Genomic DNA, 18,637 nt, shown 5'->3' on the forward strand with positions numbered 1-18,637 from the left:
CCCGGCGCCCCCCAGCTCCCGGGCTCCTCCCCAGCTCCCAGCTCCCAGCTCCCAGCTTCCTCCTTTTTTTTTTTTTTTTCTTCAAAACAGGACTCTGTGTATTCCACATCTGCTCTGAGAAGCTTAACATGGTCAGAAAGAAACCCATCAATACCCAGTGATCTGCACTTTGATCGCAAAAGTCCTGTCTGTTCCACACGCAGCCTGGTCATCTCACCATATGGCCCAGTGGACTTGCTTTCTGAACCGACTATCTTCATTTCTGTTATTTTAATTCTTGAAAAGATAAACTCCCAACATCAGTGGCTTGATCCACTAACAGTTTCTTTCTTATGTAAATCCCCCCAAAAAAGTATTCCTGATTGGCAGGTGGCTCTAACTCTAGGCGATGATTCAGGGATCCCAGGCTCTTACCCTCTTGTCGCCTTGCCACCTTTGACTCTTGGTTGTCAAAAGTCAACTCTTGTTGACTCTTGGGTCCTCGGGGGTCCTGGGGCCCGTGGGGCACCGTTCCCCGCGCCTTCCTCCTCCCCGCAGGCTGCGCTCAGAGGCCGGCGCTCACCGGCCAGGTACAGCAGCTCCACGCCTCCTGCCGCGAGGTTGGGGCGACGCTGTTTGAACGTTCAGCACAGCTTTTCCCATTAACGTTAACAATGGCACAAAAGGCATTTTTAAAAAAGATTTTATTTCTTTATTCATGAAAGACAGAGAGAGAGAGAGAGAGAGACTCCCTTAGGGGTCGCAGTGCTGCGTGCTGAGTGCGTAGCCCTAGTGTGATGCTTTCTTCCTTGGTCACCTTGGAAAAGCCTCTTCGCGTGACTGCGACATCAGGAGGACACTTGACCACATCTTCCCTACAAGGCTCAACTGAGCCGATCCTTATTTTTTATGCATGCATTACTTATTTTTTAAAGATTTTATTCATTTATTCAGGAGAGACACAGAGAGAGAGAGAGAGAGAGGCAGAGACACAGGCAGAGGGAGAAGCAGGCTCTATGCAGGGAGCCCGACGTGGGACTCGATCCTGGGTCTCCAGGATCACGCCCTGGTCTGAAGGCAGGTGCCAAACCGCTGAGCCACCCAGGGATCCCCTTAGAGTGAGGTTTTATTTTATTTATTTATTTATTTATTTATTTATTTATTATTATTATTATTATTATTATTATTACAGTGAGGTTTTAAAGCTAATATCGTCAAGCCAAAAAAGTTTCTGAGTACCAGCTACATCTCTTTACTAAAAGCTCAAGTTAAACACGAGCAACTCTTCATTTTCCACTGGGAAAGCCCTTGGGGTATCTGTCCTCCGCGGCCTATAGCATTGAGCTGGCCCAACAGACCTAAATCCTGATCTGCCCTCAGAAGACCTATAATACCGAAAACGCTGTAAAGATGTTGCAGAGGTGTTCCTTGTACTCATGAAATACACAGACTCAGAAAGTAAAAGTGTAACGTTAAATTTGGCGGCGAATTGTTAATAAGGTTATATCCAAATAAGCTACAGGAGGGGAGGCCTCTTTTGTCCATTGTCCTCTCTCTAGAGGGTCAGGAACAATGCCTGATGCACAGGACCTCCCTAAGCATTTGTTGACTGGTGAATGGAATATGCACTTGTCCCCAGAGTGGTTACTTAAGATGCAAAACGTATATTTCAATAATGCTGTCATCGCTCAGACTATTTTTTGGAAGGAACTTTTCTTTGGGAATTTCCTTTGAAACTAGTGGCATTCCTTTACAACCGCACTTCACTTTTGTATCAAATCAATACACTTTGAATGAGTGAGTTTACTTATGTTATTTATCAGGCATAGATCCAAATAACTTCCTCAGTTCATTCTCAAAGGGTGAATTTACCATCCTTGAGGTTATTAAAAGGATGCCATGGGCTCTGAAAGCAATTCTCCAAGAGGCATGCCAAAATGTTTGCATTAATAAAAGCTTCATTGGAAAAAGTGTCTAACTTCCTGAGATGAATACCTTGAAGGGAATAGAACTCATCTGATTTATTCTTGTATGTTTGATAAAAAAATCAATTCCATTACTCATATTTACATTATACTCCTGGAAAGAGCTTAAGTGCTTTTGATTGAGTAAAGAAAGAGGCATATAAGAATTGTTTGTTCTTTACCACCATTCTTCCAAAGGTTTTAAGCTGGCTGAGAATAGGAGCTATTTTTCCTTATTGATTAAACTTCCATTCTCTATCATCTTATCCACGTTTATTCACTTCCAGAAATTGCAGAATCTTTCATTTCCCTATGTTTCATACGTATTGTTTTTAATCACAGAATAATACAGGATTATTTTTATTTTTTTAAATACAGGATTATTTTTAAAAAGCGCACATAGTATGGAATTATATGAAGTGTTAATAGTCTATGGAATAGAGAGAGCAAATTCAACCCATAACCACAACTCAAACTCCATTACAGTGAAAACAAAGGGATTTCCCCCCAAGCATTTGTTTTGAAATATGCCTCACTTGTGAAAACATACTTAAAACAAAATGTAGAAATTTAATGAATTGTCATAAAAATAATGCCATGTGACTACCACCTAAGTCAAGAAAGCGAGCATTACCAGGACCTTCGAAGTTCCCATGGATGCCCATTCCCTCCCTTTCCTTGCCCACTAAAGATAACCAATATCTTTTTTTTTGGTGGTAAACATTTTCTTGTTTTCTCTGTGCTTTTCCATCTATGTAGGCATCTATAAACTTCATGAATAACTTTGCCTCTATTTAAATTTTACAGAATTATGCATAAGGTATGTGTGATCTCTTTCAGTCAACATTATATTCAAGATTTATTCATGTCATTTATCTTTGATGCTTAGAAATCCATTGCATGAATCTACTACAATTCATCTACTCTACTGCCGATGAACATTTGAGTTGTTTCCAGTTTTGTATTATTATGATTGGTGCTGCTTAGAACATACTTGAACATGCCTCCTGGTGCACACTGCATGTGTATCCCTTGGGTGTATAATTAGGGGGGAGATTGTTGGGTCGAAGGGTATGCACTGTACACTCCCAACATCACTGGAGTTTCTGTTCTTCTATATCCTTGTCAATGCATTTTCAATCTTTAAAATTTTGTGTTCTGGTAAGTGGATAGTCCTCCAACTTTTTTTTCTGTCTTTTCAAAGTTGTGGTTTTGGCTCTTTCTAGGTCCTTTGCATTTTGTATGTATTTTAGAATCTGCTTGTCAGTTTCTGCAAAAATGTCCTGCTGGGATTTTGAACGAGAATGCATTGAATCTATAGATCAGTTTAGGAGAGAATTAGCATCTATTATTGTCATGTGATTTTCTTTTACATATGTAATAAATCCTAGTCTACATTGTTATCATTTTTGTTTAATCAGTTATTACAAATACTTATTTGTTTGTATTGAGATATAATTCACATACTATATAATCCACATACCTTTTTAAGGTGTACAATTCAGTAGTTTTTAGTATATTCATAAGGTGGTACAATGGTCACCGCTGTCTAATTTTGGAACATTATACTCACCCTAAAAGGAAACCCCATACCTATTAGGAGTCATCAATTATTTTTTAAAGATATACAAATAACAAATGTCATATATTAATAATAGAGACAACTTTTTCAGTGCTCTTATTTGTATAGAAAACATTTGACCATTATTTCCATCGGTATCATTTACCTCTGCCTGAAGCACATCCTTTAACATTCCTTGTAATGTGGGTCTGCTTGTGATATATTATTATCTGCTCTGTAAAAGCCTATTTTGCCTACATTTTTTAAAAAAGATTTTATTTATTTATTTGACAGAGAAAGAGAGCACAAGCAGGGAGAATGGGCAGAGGGAGAGGGAGAAACAGGAGCAGGGAGCCCCATGTGGGGCTCGATCACAGGACCCTGGGATCATGACCGGAGCCCAAGGCAGATGCTTAACTGACTGAGCCACACAGGCACCCTTTACCTTAATTTTTGTAAGCTATTTTCCCTGGGTATATAATTCTGGTAAATTCTATTCTTTTAGGACTTTCAAGAGGTTGCTCTGCTGTTTTCTTATTTGCATGATTTGAAGTGAGAGATCTGCAGTCAGCCTTTGCCTCAACCAATATATGAAACATATCTTTTGAAATCTGTCTGCTTTTAAGATTTTCCCTATCACTTATCTTAAGCAATTTGATCATAATGTGCTTTGGCATCATTTTCTTCATGTTTCTTGTGCTTGTGTTTCCTTGGCCTTCCTGGATCTGTAAGTTTATATTTTTTGTCCAGTTTAGAAAATATTTGACCACTATTTCTTCAAATACTCTCTCTCCCTCCCAGACTTTCCTCTTTTATTTTCTCCTGGGACCCCGGTTACATAATTATTAGTCTTCTTAACCAGCACACCGATGCTCTTTTCTTTCTTTCTTTTTGGAATTCTTTTTTCTGTCTGTGTTTCATTTTGGAATTCTTCTATTAGAATATGTTTAACTCGTCTTTTATCCTCCCTCCTTTAGAGTTTTCATCTCTAAAATTCAGTTGGGTCTTTTTTTTTTTTACACGTTTATTTATTTGCTTTAGAGATGGGGGGGAGCAGTTGGGAGAACAGAGGGAGAGAAGGAGAATCTCAAGCAGACTCCTTGTTGAGTGCAGAGCCCAACCCTGAGATCTTGACCTGAGCCGAAATCACAAGAGGTGGAAGCTCAACCTCCTAAGCCATCCAGATGCCCCTTAGGTTGGGTTCAATAGATTGTCTACTTAATTTTTTGAGCATAAGAAACAATTTTAGGAACTGTTTTAATGTCCTGTGTGCTCTTGTTGTCATGCGGTAATGCTGCATATACTTTGAACTCTAGAAGGCAGTATTATTATTCTTTTGCAATAATTGTTTTTGCAGTTATTTGTGTCCGCTTAGATTGACACATATGTTTACTATTTACCCCAGTTTGCTATTTATTTTTAACCCTTTTTGTAGTATTTTTTTTAATTCTAGAAATATATTTTCTTAAAGATTTTATTTATTTATTCATGACACACACACACACACACACACACACACACACACACACAGAGGCAGAGACACAGGCACAGAGAGAAGCAGGCTCCAAGCCCGATGCGGGACTTGATCCGAGGACTCCAGGATCATGTCCTGGGTAGAAGGCAGGTGTTCAACCACTGAGCTACCCAGGGATCCCAAATTCTAGAAATATTTAATTTTGTTACCTAGCCGAATCTATCTGGTGTTTACTTTACGCCTGTGGGTCTTGCTTGGGAGGCCTTCTGAAACAACAATTATAAAAATATTGTTGGATAATTTTACCTGTATTTTTACAAATTTGATTTAAACTCTTAATTCGTCAGGATTTTTTGTTCTTGTATGAAGGTAAGTATCTGGTTTAAAATTCTTTCTGGGTAATTAGGAAATTGACTCACCACTCTTTTTTTTAAAAATTTTTTTAAAGATTTATTTATTTATTTATTTATTTATTTATTTATGATAGACATAGAGAGAAAGAGAGGCAGAGATACAGGAGGAGGGAGAAGCAGGCTCCATGCCGGGAGCCTGACGTGGGACTCGATCCCGGGACTCCAGGATCACGCCCTGGGCCAAAGGCAGGCGCCAAACCACTGAGCCACCCAGGCATCCCCTGACTCACCACCACTCTTTATTGAATATCCACTTCCTCTGATTTGAAATATAACCTTATTATATAGTTTTTCCTGATAAATGTGGGTCTTCTATTTTCTTGCACCAGTGCCCCAATTTTTAAATGACTGTGATATGCAATAATTAATATGGAACTACAGTGTGACAAAAATACTGCCTTGTATTTTATAATGACAGACCATTGAATGCAAATTGATAGAATCTAATGCTTTTGGGTCTATTAATGACAAACATAGCGTTTGGTGGTGAGAAGCAACAGGGTTCTCTGGACAAAACTATGATGTAGGTAAAAAAGGTGGATCTTTTCTCCTTTCTTCTGAATAACCTTTCTAGATCTCTGGGGTTGCAGGGTCTTCATGCAATCCCAGGCTACGCAGGGCGCTCTCAGGCCTGCTTTCTTGGGGATGATAACTGTTTCTTTAAACCTACTTTTTAATGACTTCCTTCACATTCTACTGTCAACTAGCCTATTGGAAAGACTCTGAGGAAATAGTTTACTCTAAGGGATTGATGACCAACTGGTAACGATTTAATGTCATCATGGCAAATGCATGGCTTAATATCAATTTGTATCTTCTTGCACCTAAAGTAAGCAGTCATGGTGTGCTTTTTTGCTGATCCTGGGCTTTATCTGAGAACCTTTTGCAACACAGCACTCCAGGAGTCCCTGACACTTCATCAGCATTGGCATGTGAATTGGAATTAGTTCTCTGCCCTCGGTATATGTTTTCATTTCCCAGGCGAAATAGGTATTGAGGGAATGGAAGCATGATGGTTGTTGTATTAGTTTCCCAGGCCTGTTGGAACCAAAGACTCTGCGGCTTCAAATAGAAGAATGTGAGGGACACCTGGGAGGTGCAGTTGGTTAAAAGTTCGACTTTTGATTTTGACTCAGGTCATGATCTCAGGGTCCTGGGACCCAGCCCCATGTCGAGCCCTGTGTCGGGCTCTGTGCTCAGCGCGGCAGTCTGCTTGAGATTCTCTCTCTCCCTCTCCTGCTTCCCCTCCTGCTCATGCTTTCTCTCTCAACTAAATAAAAAGATCTTAAAACAAGCAAGCAAGCAAGCAAGCAAACAAACAAACAAACAGTAAACCCAGAAGAACTTTATTGTCTCACAGTTATGGAGTCTGCAAGTTCAAAATTAAGGGTCAGCAGGGCTGTGCTCTCTCCAGGAGTTCTAGGGGAGAATCTTTCCTTAACTCTTCTAGCTTCTGGGGTTTGCCAGCAATACTTAGCATGGAGAGATGCATCTGCAAGTCAAATCACATGGTCATTCTTCCTCCTCTGTGTCTTCACACTGTTTTCCTTCTGTTTGTGTCCATATCTATGTATATCCAAATACATGTATATACGTATGTATGTTCAAATTTCCCCTTTTTATAAGGATACCAGCCATATTGGAGCTCACTTTAATGGACTGATTTTACCTTGATGACCCCTGTAAAGACCTTATTTCCAAATAAATTTGCATTCTGAGGTACTAGAGATTAGGACTTCAGCATTTGGATTTGGGGGCAGGAGGGGAGACACAAATCAACTTCTAACAGAGGCACTCACTAAAGTTGTGAGAGGAAAACTTTAGCTCTGTGTAAAAGCAACCCTGTCAGGGTCAACCAGTTCTGCACTAAAAACAAGACTGTGTGATAGTTGGAAGAGCATCGAGAGTCATTATCACTTGTGTGGTTAAAGAGATTCTGGGCTGAGAGTCACAATCCAGAAGTAAACCCTTCACAATTTCTGGGGGATTTAAGAGGATTATTTTATCTTTGTTCTTATTTAACTCTATTTTAAAGAGATTTTGAGGCAGTGTGTATTGCTCACTAATTTTTTCTCATGCCTCTTCTTCGCTGCATCTACAGTGCAAACAAGATCTAAGTATGACTGAACATGTGGGCACATTTCTGGAACCGGTGTTTGTTCATTTGTTTGTTTTTAATGAACCTGCAAAGTTTTTGAGCTTTATGAAGGAAGAATGTCGTTCTGTCGTATTGACTTTTTGGTATCACAAATTACAGGTCAACTGAAATTTATGAGCAGAGGCTCAACATGCTTCATGTGTGATTTGAGTTCATCTATGGGAAATGAACAGAGGCAGGAAGTCAATTATGAGGTAAGGAGAAGTATTCACTAGGCATTCGTGAGATTTCTTGGTCAGCAGATTAGTTGATTCATGGTTAAAAAAAAAGAACTTATTAGACTGCTTTATGAGGGATTAGTTTTTTATTGCTTATACGAAATAGGTATAATCTAATTTTATTATTAGTGCAGAACAAATGTGCCAAGTCCTGAAAAGAATGCTCATCCAGGAATGGATGAAAATGTTCTTGAAGCCGAATTCATTTGCTGCTATTTGAGAAAATGTTTCAGGAAATTAGAAGGCAGACCCCTGGGTAATGCCACCCAGCAACTTGCAGTTTCTTTATTAGTTAAAAATAAACTCAATAGTGATTCTTTATTAAGGAAATCATGAGGGGAAAGCACAGCCCCTTAGATATGCTGATGCCTCTTATTTTGCAGGTGATTTGCTATGGACAATGAATCTAAAAAGTTGGTGTGTGGCAGGAAGGGCAACAGTGTGGCTTTGTGGGAGGGCGTGCATTTTGAAGTTACACAGTCCTTAATTCACAGCTCAGTGTCATCTCTGTGGTCTCTTGAGCAAAACTCTTAATCTGAGAATCTCAGAGATCTCACTTTTGAAACGTGGGCATCAATATTTTTCTTGTAGTATTGTGAGGATTAAATCAGATTATCTCTGTAAAGTGCCTGGCCCAAAATTAATTTTGTAACAAAATTAGTTTCCTATTCTCTTTCTTTCAAATCCCCCCCCCTTTTTTTTTGGTTACATGATTATGTGATTTTAAACTAAAATAAAGCTCCATCATCTTAAACTAAAACCTAGGTAAAGTTGGTTAGGTAATTCTCTTTTCTGTCCCACGGCTCCATAGAAGATGACACTGTCAACATTGTTTAGGTTCAGCATTTTAAATAAAATCACTTCTCTGTAGGAGAGAAACTAGTATAAAGTATGTTAGGAAAAAGGACATAAATATTCTAAAAGCATCTGATCAGATACAGAGATCTTATTCCATGGAACTACTTTAGGATTTTGAGTAATTTGGAATGGGAGGAACTCTATTACTATTTCCCTTCTTTTTTTACTTTAGCCTGTGCATAGTTCAGAAGGGTCATTCACTGGCCTTTTTTGGGTCAAATCTTGCACTCTTAGAGAGAGAGTAAGTTTGGCCCTGTTTGCCAAAGTTGGGACAACCAGGATGACAGGAAGAAGGAGCCCACAGATATTTGCTTTAATTTTATAAAACTTTGTATTTTGCTTAGACAATTAAATTGAAAGTGGGAACATTGTTTTTTTTTTTCAAACCTTAAATTCCCTAGTGTTCAAAATCTTTATTGAAGCCATCTTTTTTGAAAAAAAAAATATAAGCACTCTTATAATTAAGAATGCTAAGCTTGGTTACAGCTTTTAAAAATAAACTGCATGGATTGCAGTTTTTGTTTAATGGCATAAAAATTAACAGATTGCTTTATATATGGCAATTATTTAATATTATGTGTTCTTTTTCCCTTGCAGAGATGTTATGTATGCATGCTCACTAATTTCATTGTTTGACTCATAAATATCTATCTTTGGTTTCAAAATGTGTGTGAGCATTTCCGGCTGGTGCTAACCATCTGTAATTTTCTTCATTTCTCAGTAAAGAAGTGGTGTTGGATGGTCAAAAATTAATTGCTTAGCAACATAGGACTTTTAAACAAGCTACTCCTTTTCAGGATCAGGGGAAAGAAAAACTATCCATGTGCTTGGTCAGTGATTGGGACAGAATTTTGCCACCCATAGCTCTTTTTAACAGCAATGGATGCCAGCAGGTTTATGACTCCATCTCTAGAGTTATTGCCCCAAGAAATAATATTTCAATTGTAGCTATCTCTATGAGATATCTCTATAAAGATTCTCTTTTACTTTGTGCTTTGAAACATATACTGTCAACAGACCAGCCCTTCTTATGACCAACACTGTTGACGATGTAGATAACAGCAATGTCCATATCAGAAAAGATTTTTTAAAAATTGAAAGATTGCATGAAAACAGTGAAGTCTGCTGGAAACCACTGCAATATCTAATGCTTGAGCATTTCCAAAATCTATATATTGCCAGTAAATAAAATCTGAGATAATCTAGAGTATCTTTTAGTTTAGTAGAGTGATTTTCCACCCCAAAACAGTAATACAATGACAGACCTTCTTGAAATTGGCCTGATGAACTATGAAAGTCTTAATTTTGACATATTGTACAAACAAGCGCTGTCTTCTCAAATGTATATTGCTTGAGAAGTATCTTTTAAGAAAAAGTGTGGTGCAAGCTGACACACTGGTATAAATGTGTGAAAATGATAAATGTAGCAGACAGCTAAAGCTTTACTCTGCTCAACACTTGAAATACAATTTCCAGTGAAGTTATCTTTAGTAATTACCCTCTGATGTTTCATAAAAAGGTCTGCTAATCTGAATCTTTTTTTGGGTGCCTTGGAGTTTTAGATGATTGTTTTTGACACTTGGAATTACTGCTGTTCTTTTGAGGCTTGTCTGAAGAGGGGCTGGTTTTCCTAATTCCTAATGCAGCAGCAATAAGAACAATATTTAGCACTTATGAGGCTCCACTTCTCAATTTCAAAGCACTTTAAAATATCAATTAATTGCTTTGAATGGGGAGTTCTGCAGCTGCTGGAGAAAAAAAAAAGGAGCACACAGTGATTGGCTCATTATCATTTACAGCTGTTGAAAAATGTTTTTCAAAGAAATAATTACAGATTTTCATATATATTTAAGGAAAAAAGGAGCAGGGGAAGGCTACGAAGGATCTTTTTCTTTTTCTTTTTTTTTTTTTTTTTCTAAATAAACGACCCTTATCTTTTCATTCTGGTTTGAGAGCAGCAGCTTTGTTGCAAACAATTATCCTTCCCTAGACAAAAAGAAGAGGAGCCATCCCCTCGCCAAGAAAATGCAAGACTGTAAATCCTCTCTTTGAAAATAATCTCAATCTCCCCACTTTTCAGTTTCGGGCTGTTCAGAATTTTTGTTTATCAGTAGTAGGACCGCTGCTGGACTTTGCTGGATGCAGCCTGATTTAATGTCTGATCCAGGGTTGGCTTTGTCCGGCTTTAATTATGCATGAAAGCAGAACAAGTAGACAATAATTGATAATGCTACTTGCATTGTTTTCGGTGGAGCTTTATCACCATAGGGGGCCAAAGGAAACCATCCAGACTGTCTCCCTGTCACCAGGCAGCCCCAGCCATGGAAACAGGTTTCTTCCTTCTCTTTTCTTTTTCATTCTTTTTTTCTTTCCTTTTCTTCTTTTTCATAATGTGAATCTCCTGGTAGGGAAGATAAGCTGCTAATTCTATTAATTTTCTTATCAAAATCAGCAAGGTAACTGAAGCTTCCAATTTAGTGATTTATTATCCTGAGCAAGCTGTGCGGAGTGCACCTTTCATATTCTGTAATTGGCACTAGAGGGGAAGAGACTTTCAAGGGAGATGCACTCAGCTAACCGTTTCCATTTCAATTGACTACTGAGCAAACAAATGGAGTGTCCTTTCATTGGCTTAAATCATTTAAAATGATAAAGCTAGCAATTCTGCATTTGAATATATGCTAGTGGATATCTGTGTGCAAGATGCTGACCCCTAAGACATTAAAATATGAGCATAATAACATCCCACTATAGGATTTTGCCATCAATAAAACATTCAAGTGCGATATGTTAATTGACGTGCAAAAGGCCAAAATTGATCACACATGTAATCTGACCCTTATTATTGCACCATCCCCCAAGCCCCTGGAAGTAAACATCTTTCCTTTGCACACTGAATGCTGGATTCTTTTGTACAGGAGAGATGGCTGCATACAGTGGATGCTAGTTCTGCATTGAAATAGAAACCAAGTATCAAAGGCAGGAACCTGGTCTGTGGGGAAACAGAGAAAGTGGTGAGGTATTGGATGCCACGGGTGAATGGGACTGAGTCAGATAGAGATGTAGAAGGGAGACTGGATTTCAGGTGGGAAAAGTAGCTACTGTTGTTTGGTATCATTTGCGAAGCTCTGGAAGGCTGGCTCCTCGGCCCCCCTGTTATTCTCAGCGAAACTCCAGTTGTAGGCATCCGTTTCTTTGCTTATGGCCACTGTTTTCTTTTGCAGAGTAAATTTTATGTAGTAGTTACTATCAGCTAGTTTAATGACAGCGAATGGCACTATGCACATTGCACTATTTACATCTAAGAGCAATTCCTTCATTTCATAGGTGATCCTTAGACACTGGGGAGATTAAGGAGCTTGTCCCATGTCACTTGGTTAGAAAGTACTCAACCTGGGATTCGAATTCAGAACCATGACTTTCAAAACTGCTCTTTAATCGCTGTACTATTCTTCCTCTAGACTCGTATTTCTGGAAGATATAACACCCCAGGTCCTCCAACTTCAGTATAAATCATTCCTTGAATCACGCCGTACCCAAACCTTTGAATTAGTTTTTGGTACTTAACACTTCAAAGAAGACTCATATTAAAAATGGAATCACTGTTTCTCATGAAATACAGCTTTGACAATTTGGAACTTCCCTCCTAATTCTTTGGGATCTTTTTTCCCTTACGTTGCCAGGGCTTATTTTCCCTTGTAGGGGGCTGTCCGTGGTGCCTGGGGCTGGGAAATGTACTGCGGTAGTGTGCACAATGATTTAGACATTTGTTTGGGCTTTTAATCTTTTCTCATCTACACGCACCACCAAAATAAAAACCAGTGAAGTATGTACCCTATAAATCTGCTTGTTCTCTCACTCCTCAGAAATATTTCAGAAAGAACTTGACACTTGTAATCAGAACTGGGCTTAGATGCTGCCTCCCTTTGATTCAGCGATCCTGCACCTCTTCCTTTTCCATTTTAAACAGCACGAGAGTAGTGGAGGCCAGAAGGGCAGGGGCGGGGAGCAGTGCTGCTGTGGGAAGGAAGTAAAATCTACTCATGTGAGATGAATTTCCACCTGACTTCAAGTGTGTAGATTATTGAGCTAAAAGGGAACAAGTGAGAGTGCAGCTAGTAAATGCTGTAGCTTATACAGGTGAGGAGAAGCCACCAGGCTTCCCAAGGGGGTGCAGTAAAAGGGAGGTGTGTGACGACAGCGACACAGGGCAAGTGTTCTTTGAGAATAGAATTTCCAAAGACGTTTGGAAATTATTTATGCACAGAAGAGGCTTGTAAATAATTAGTAAGATTTGGGTCTAAAGAAAGGCTATGTGGGACCTTGATATAAAGAAAAGAAGAAAGTAAATAATTCTTATCATGGATAATCATTCTCTGGGTTGCTGGGAGATATGCAATATGTAAGACAAAATAACTCAGACTGATGAGAGGAAACATGGAAAAGTAGACCAAAGGAAGAGGAGAAAGAGAGAAAACTATGTTTGTGATAATTATTACTATTTAGGAAACACTGTGTCATGCACTGTGTCAGGTGCTTTCCCTGTATTATCTCATAAGACTTTTTTCCATTTTATAGATGAGAAAATGCTCTCGTTCTCATCCTAACAGTGCTCTAAATTATTTTGCAAGAACATTTCCAATGTGATCAATTTTAGATTTTCTGTATGTCTCCCATTAGTGGCATACTAGCTATAAAGACATGGATATTGCAAATTAAAAAGAAAAAAAGTACATAGGGAACAAAAAAGTTTGAGAATAGTTGATTCAGGGGTTGGAATAATGCCGTGGGATTAGGTAAGCTTGATTACTAATAGTATAATAGGTTAAGTCACAGAAGTTCTCTGATCATCAATGTACGATGGAATGAAATTCCTGCTGTCATCTATGAGAAATATTTTAAAAATAATCAAAGCAGATATACTAAGGCAAAGTCTAATTTTGAAGAAAGGGCATTAATAAGAGAAATTACTTATGATTTTAAAGTGACCATAGTTGTGCTTTTCAAGGATGGACAATGGCCCACAAGGCTAGCTAGGATAAAACTAGAACTCTCTTCTCCCTTTGCTTCCAAGTTTTTATCTGTACCTTCTGTGTACAAAGGTGACTTTGACTTCAAAGGGCAATGGGAATTGGATCTGGTATGAAAATGGGACTAGGAAATATATGGTCTTTCAGGAAAAGGTCATTACATACTGTACAGAAGCTCAACTTTTATTTTGATTAAATACTTTTTTTCAGTGGGATTTACTAGCTAATTACTTCCCCGGCTTTTGTGGCTTGGCAAGACTTACCTGATCTATCATGTCTGCCGAAGGACTCTAAGCCTCAAGGTTTGTGTGCTTTTATGTAAAATTATTAATATTAATAATAATTAACCATAAGTAGTAACTAGGGTGGGCCAGATGGCCTTTCCTCCTTTCAAAATTTCTTTATGTTCTTAGTTTCAAAAGGTAGAGGTGATAATGCAAAGATACAAGTGACATTTTAAATTAAATTATTGATCTTGGAGTGAAGCTTAAATAATTTACTCAACAAGAGGACTGCCTTTCACTTGTATCAAATTGGAAGCTCTAAATACCATCTGCTATATCACAGGAAAACTGTTTGTCTGTTTGTAGTCATGCTGAGCGTGGGACTCCTGTTGGCTCCATTTTGGGGACCGTCATCCATTAATCTTACTAGGTATTAGTTGGTATCACTAGTAATTAGTCTTTTAAGTTGCATCCAGATGGGGTGTATAAATTATTAGAAGTTTACTGCCAGGCACAAGTGCGGATGATTCATGGACCAATGGCACTCTCCTCTCCTCTCTGATAAGAAGCTCTGAAGAATATGCACTTGGTGAAACTCAGCGTCACACTCTCTCTTGGTCCCAACAATTACTGTTGATTCCATGATCAACAATCCCAACCGTTACTTTGGGTATATCTGAAAATGCAAAAGGCTGAATTTTGTTTCAGTTTATTAGATTTATTTCATATTCTGTATCCCCACCTCTTTTGGTTCCACCTCCTGATCTTCTTTCCTTAATATCAGTAGCATGTCCTTCCAGAAGCATCCTTGTTGGCAGTGAATGCAGCATTGTCAGGAATCTCCTTGCCTTTGCTAGTGAGAGTGGTGTTGGGGAGGGAGAGGTGCCCCGGTTAGATTTTTCTCCATGGGGATTTAACCTTGAATATATGGGTCTTCCAATTGCAATCCTCACCTCAAGTGTAGAGATTAAAAGAACGAAAGTTGGCTGTAAGGCTTGTGCTGATCCTCTTGTACCTTTTTCTTATTGTACTTTCATGGCAAAATCTTTCTCCTCAATAAAATCTGGTGACCACTTGTGTTTTTGCATGCCTATATTCAAGCAGCAAAGCATATTGGAGAAAGCGAGGTGAGGGAAGGATTGGTAGGGCTATAAATTTTATGATTACAATGTGGTTACCATACAATTAGAAGTCCAACTTTAGCTAGCTTAAGGAAAAATGGAAATTTATTGGCTTATGTAAGTGGAAAGCTAAAGAGGTGTTCAGGCTTTAGGCATGGCTGGTTCCAGTCATTCAACCAGTATCATCAGGGCACGCACTGTTCTCTTTCCAGCTTGGTGAGAAGATCACATGTAGCAGCTTGAACTAAGTTTACATTATTTATGTACTTTTAATAGCAGTGGGAGGGAAAGAATGTCTTTCCTGACAATGGTAGTGAGAATTTAATTTTTTAATATTTTTTTCTTAAAGATTTTTTAAAAAGATTTTATTTATTTATTCATGAGAGACACACAGAGAGATTGGCAGAGACAGAGGCAGAGGGAGAAGCAGGCTCCATGCAGGGAGCCTGATGTGGGACTCGATCCTGGATCTCCAGGATCATGGCCTAAGATGAAGGCAGCGCTAAACTGGTGAGCCACCAAGGTTGCCCTCTTAAAGATTTTATTTATTTATTTGAGAGAGAGAGAGAGAGACAGACAAACAGACAGACAGCATGAGCAAGGGAGAGGGGCAGAGGGAGAGGGAGAAGCAGACTGTCCACTCAGCAGGGAGCCTGATGTGGGGCTTGATCCCAGGACTCTGGGATCATGACCTGAGCTAAAAGCAAACTTGCTTAACCCACTGAGCCACTCAGGTGCCCCAGTATTGAAAGTTTTAGACTACTCTGATTGGCCTAGTTTGGGTCATGTGCTCATCCTTGGACCAATAACTCAAGTTTCAGTCTTAGGTCTACCCTAGGGGAGAGTCCCAGTGCCTGCTAGGTCCACTGAATTCTCTGGGGCTGGGCGGGCTTACAGTAGAGTGGGGGCAGGAATGTGCATGTCAGTAATCAAACTCAAAAGTGTTCTCAAACTGCTTGGCACTCCTACTACACTCTTCTAGTTCAAGTTGCACGTACACTCTTTTTTAAAAACTATTTTATTTATTTGAGAAAGAGAGAGAGAGCACATGCTAGTGGGGGAGGGGCGCAGAGAGAGGGAGAAGCAGACTCTCTGCTGAGCAGGGAGCCCCAAGTGGAGCTCAATCCCAGGACTGAGCTGAAGGCAGACACCTAACTGACTGAGACACCCAGGTGCCCCTGCAAGTCCATTCTTAACAACAAATATTTTAAATCATTCCTACTATCATCAAACCTCTTATATCCCTGTACCTAACACTTACGCAAATGCAAGGACTTACATTTCTATTCATCAATTGAAACAGGGGCTCCTCTCTATTTATGGCCAGTGCCATTATTGTGCTTTTTCCTACCCTCTAACACTTACGCACTAACAATCCCTTATTTCTTTCATGCACATTCTACTGTATTCCCCTACTGGCACATTCCTATTCCCTCTTTCTCTTTTACCTTTTAATAAACTCTCCATTAATCCTACATCCCGTCTTTAGCTACGGCCCTAAAGCTTCCTTTCCTTCAAAGCCAAACTTCTTATGAATAATGACAATCCTTGTTATTGCCATTTCCTTACTTCCAACTTATTTTTCAAACCACTCTTGTCTATCTTTGACCAAGCAGCCAGCCCTTATGCTTAAAACCCTTCAGTATTTGTCTGCTGCTCTTAGGATAAAAATCCAAATTCTCCAAGTGGCTTAGAAGGCCCTGGACAGTCTAGCTCTGATGGAGATCTCTAATCTCTTTATTTCTCACTACAACCATTGTCTTTCTTTTTCTAATACACATTCAAATTGTAGGAACCAGCTGGTACATTCAAATTGTGTGATTGAAGAGAGATTATAAGGAACTAATTACAGAGGTATAATCAGGGTTAAGGGAAGGCAACAAGAGACAATGATGCACCTGAAAGCTAAGAGCTATTACCAAGACTGTAGGTCTCTGTAGATTTCTTAGGAAGGAATGATTTTGGGTTCCTGAGATGACCCTTGCTTGTAGCTATGGGATAAGACTATCCAACAGGAGCTGTGCTCCTAGAGAGACTGCCACAACAATTACTAACCCAAGGAAACGCAGGGAGAGAACCGGGAGAATAAATGTCCCAAATAACTGGCTGAACATTAATAGAATCCAGAGGTCAAAGGACCTAACTGATACATAGAAGTTAACCTTTTGGGGTCCAGAGCAGGGTAGAGAAGGGTAGAGAGTGGATTAGGAAGGGCAGAGAATAATCTCTAGCTCTTTCTAACCATGGCAGTGACACATACTCTGTTCTGTCTAGATACCCCTCTGTGATACTGATCTTCTTTGACTAGTTAATTCTTTTTTATCCTTTATTCATTTATTTTTAAAAGATTTATTTATCATTTTGTTATTTAAAAAAAAAACCTTATATTTATATATTTGAGTGAGAGAAGGTGAGAAACACAGAGCATGAGCGGCGGGGAAGGGGAGTAGAGGTAGAGGGAGAAGCAGGCTCTCTGCTGAGCAAGGAGCCTGATGTGTGGCTTGTTCCCAGGACCCAGAGATCATGACCTGAACCAAAATCAAGAGTTGGATGCTTAACTGATGGAGACACCCAGGTGCCCCTCCTTTTTTGTCCTTTAAACCTCAGCTTAAATCTCTGTGTCTTGGAGAAGATATCTTTAATCAACACATAGGTCAAGGCACTTCATTTATGTTCTCATGGAGTCTGGTTCCTTTCCTTCTCAGGACTTATCTCAGTTTGTAATTATCTTGCTAGTAGTATGATAATTTCAATTTAACTAATGTCTATCTCCCCCATAAAGCTGTATACTCCATATGAATGGGAACAATGTCTGATCTGATTCCTGTTGCAAATCCTAAGCCCTAACACACAATGCCTGGCATATAGCAGGAACTCACTAAATACCTGCTAAATGGAGAAGTAGACTAGAAATGTAATCAAAGCATGTGAAAATATTTACTGGATTTCATTCTCAACTTCTTCATAAGTCCTTTCATCACTCTGTTGTCTTTGTTTTTGGCACATGCTGTTTTGCTAAGCTGACAATTCTTCAGTACTTTGGCCAGATGGACCTTATACTGCCTCTTGGTAAGGCAGCTTAAGATCCATGATATTTTAGGTAAATGCATTGTTTTTCCCTTGTTAAGCTTGTGCTTGGTCAGTCACCTTTCACTAAATGCAAAATGGCTGGTTGATACCAACCTGCATTTTTATTTCTAGGGCATTTAATGCCCTAAAAATGACCTAGATGGCCACTGTGAAATGTTTTGGCTTCTTGCCATCTCAGGGTTAGTGCAGGTAACACACATTTATTGAGTGCCTACTATGTGCCAGAGAGTATTAAGTACTGGAGTTGGAAAGATGAATAGGATATAATATCACTTTTAGGAAATTTAGAATCTGAAGATGGAAACAGACACATAATCAATTAATTAATATACAATCTGTTAAATGCAGTGATTAGATGATTTTTCTTGAAGTTAATGAAGCTTAAGTTGCAGGTCCCAATAGCTGGACCTGTTACAAAGCCCTACCAATGTGTTCACGTGATCATATGTTTGTTAAATTTTAGCTATTTTAACTGCATTCAGATAAGAGTGTACTCTCTCTCCTCTGACTTCCACTGCATCTCACTTTCCCTTGTGGCAAGTAGCAT

The 18,637-nt window shown here is 39.0% G+C and overlaps 1 long non-coding RNA gene across 1 annotated transcript in view; it reads right to left on the bottom strand.

The window, feature by feature from the left end:
* Positions 1-6,755: 6,755 nt before the first annotated feature.
* LOC112678158 (uncharacterized) overlaps positions 6,756-18,637 on the bottom strand; it is a 36,543-nt gene continuing 24,661 nt past the window's right edge. Inside the window, exon 6 of the long non-coding RNA XR_003147399.3 lies at positions 6,756-6,883. This is a non-coding gene — a long non-coding RNA (uncharacterized LOC112678158). The remainder of the gene's footprint in view (positions 6,884-18,637) is intronic.

This window comes from Canis lupus, chromosome 27, assembly GCF_003254725.2.
Source record: "Canis lupus dingo isolate Sandy chromosome 27, ASM325472v2, whole genome shotgun sequence".
In the NCBI taxonomy this organism is placed as follows: domain Eukaryota; kingdom Metazoa; phylum Chordata; class Mammalia; order Carnivora; family Canidae; genus Canis; species Canis lupus.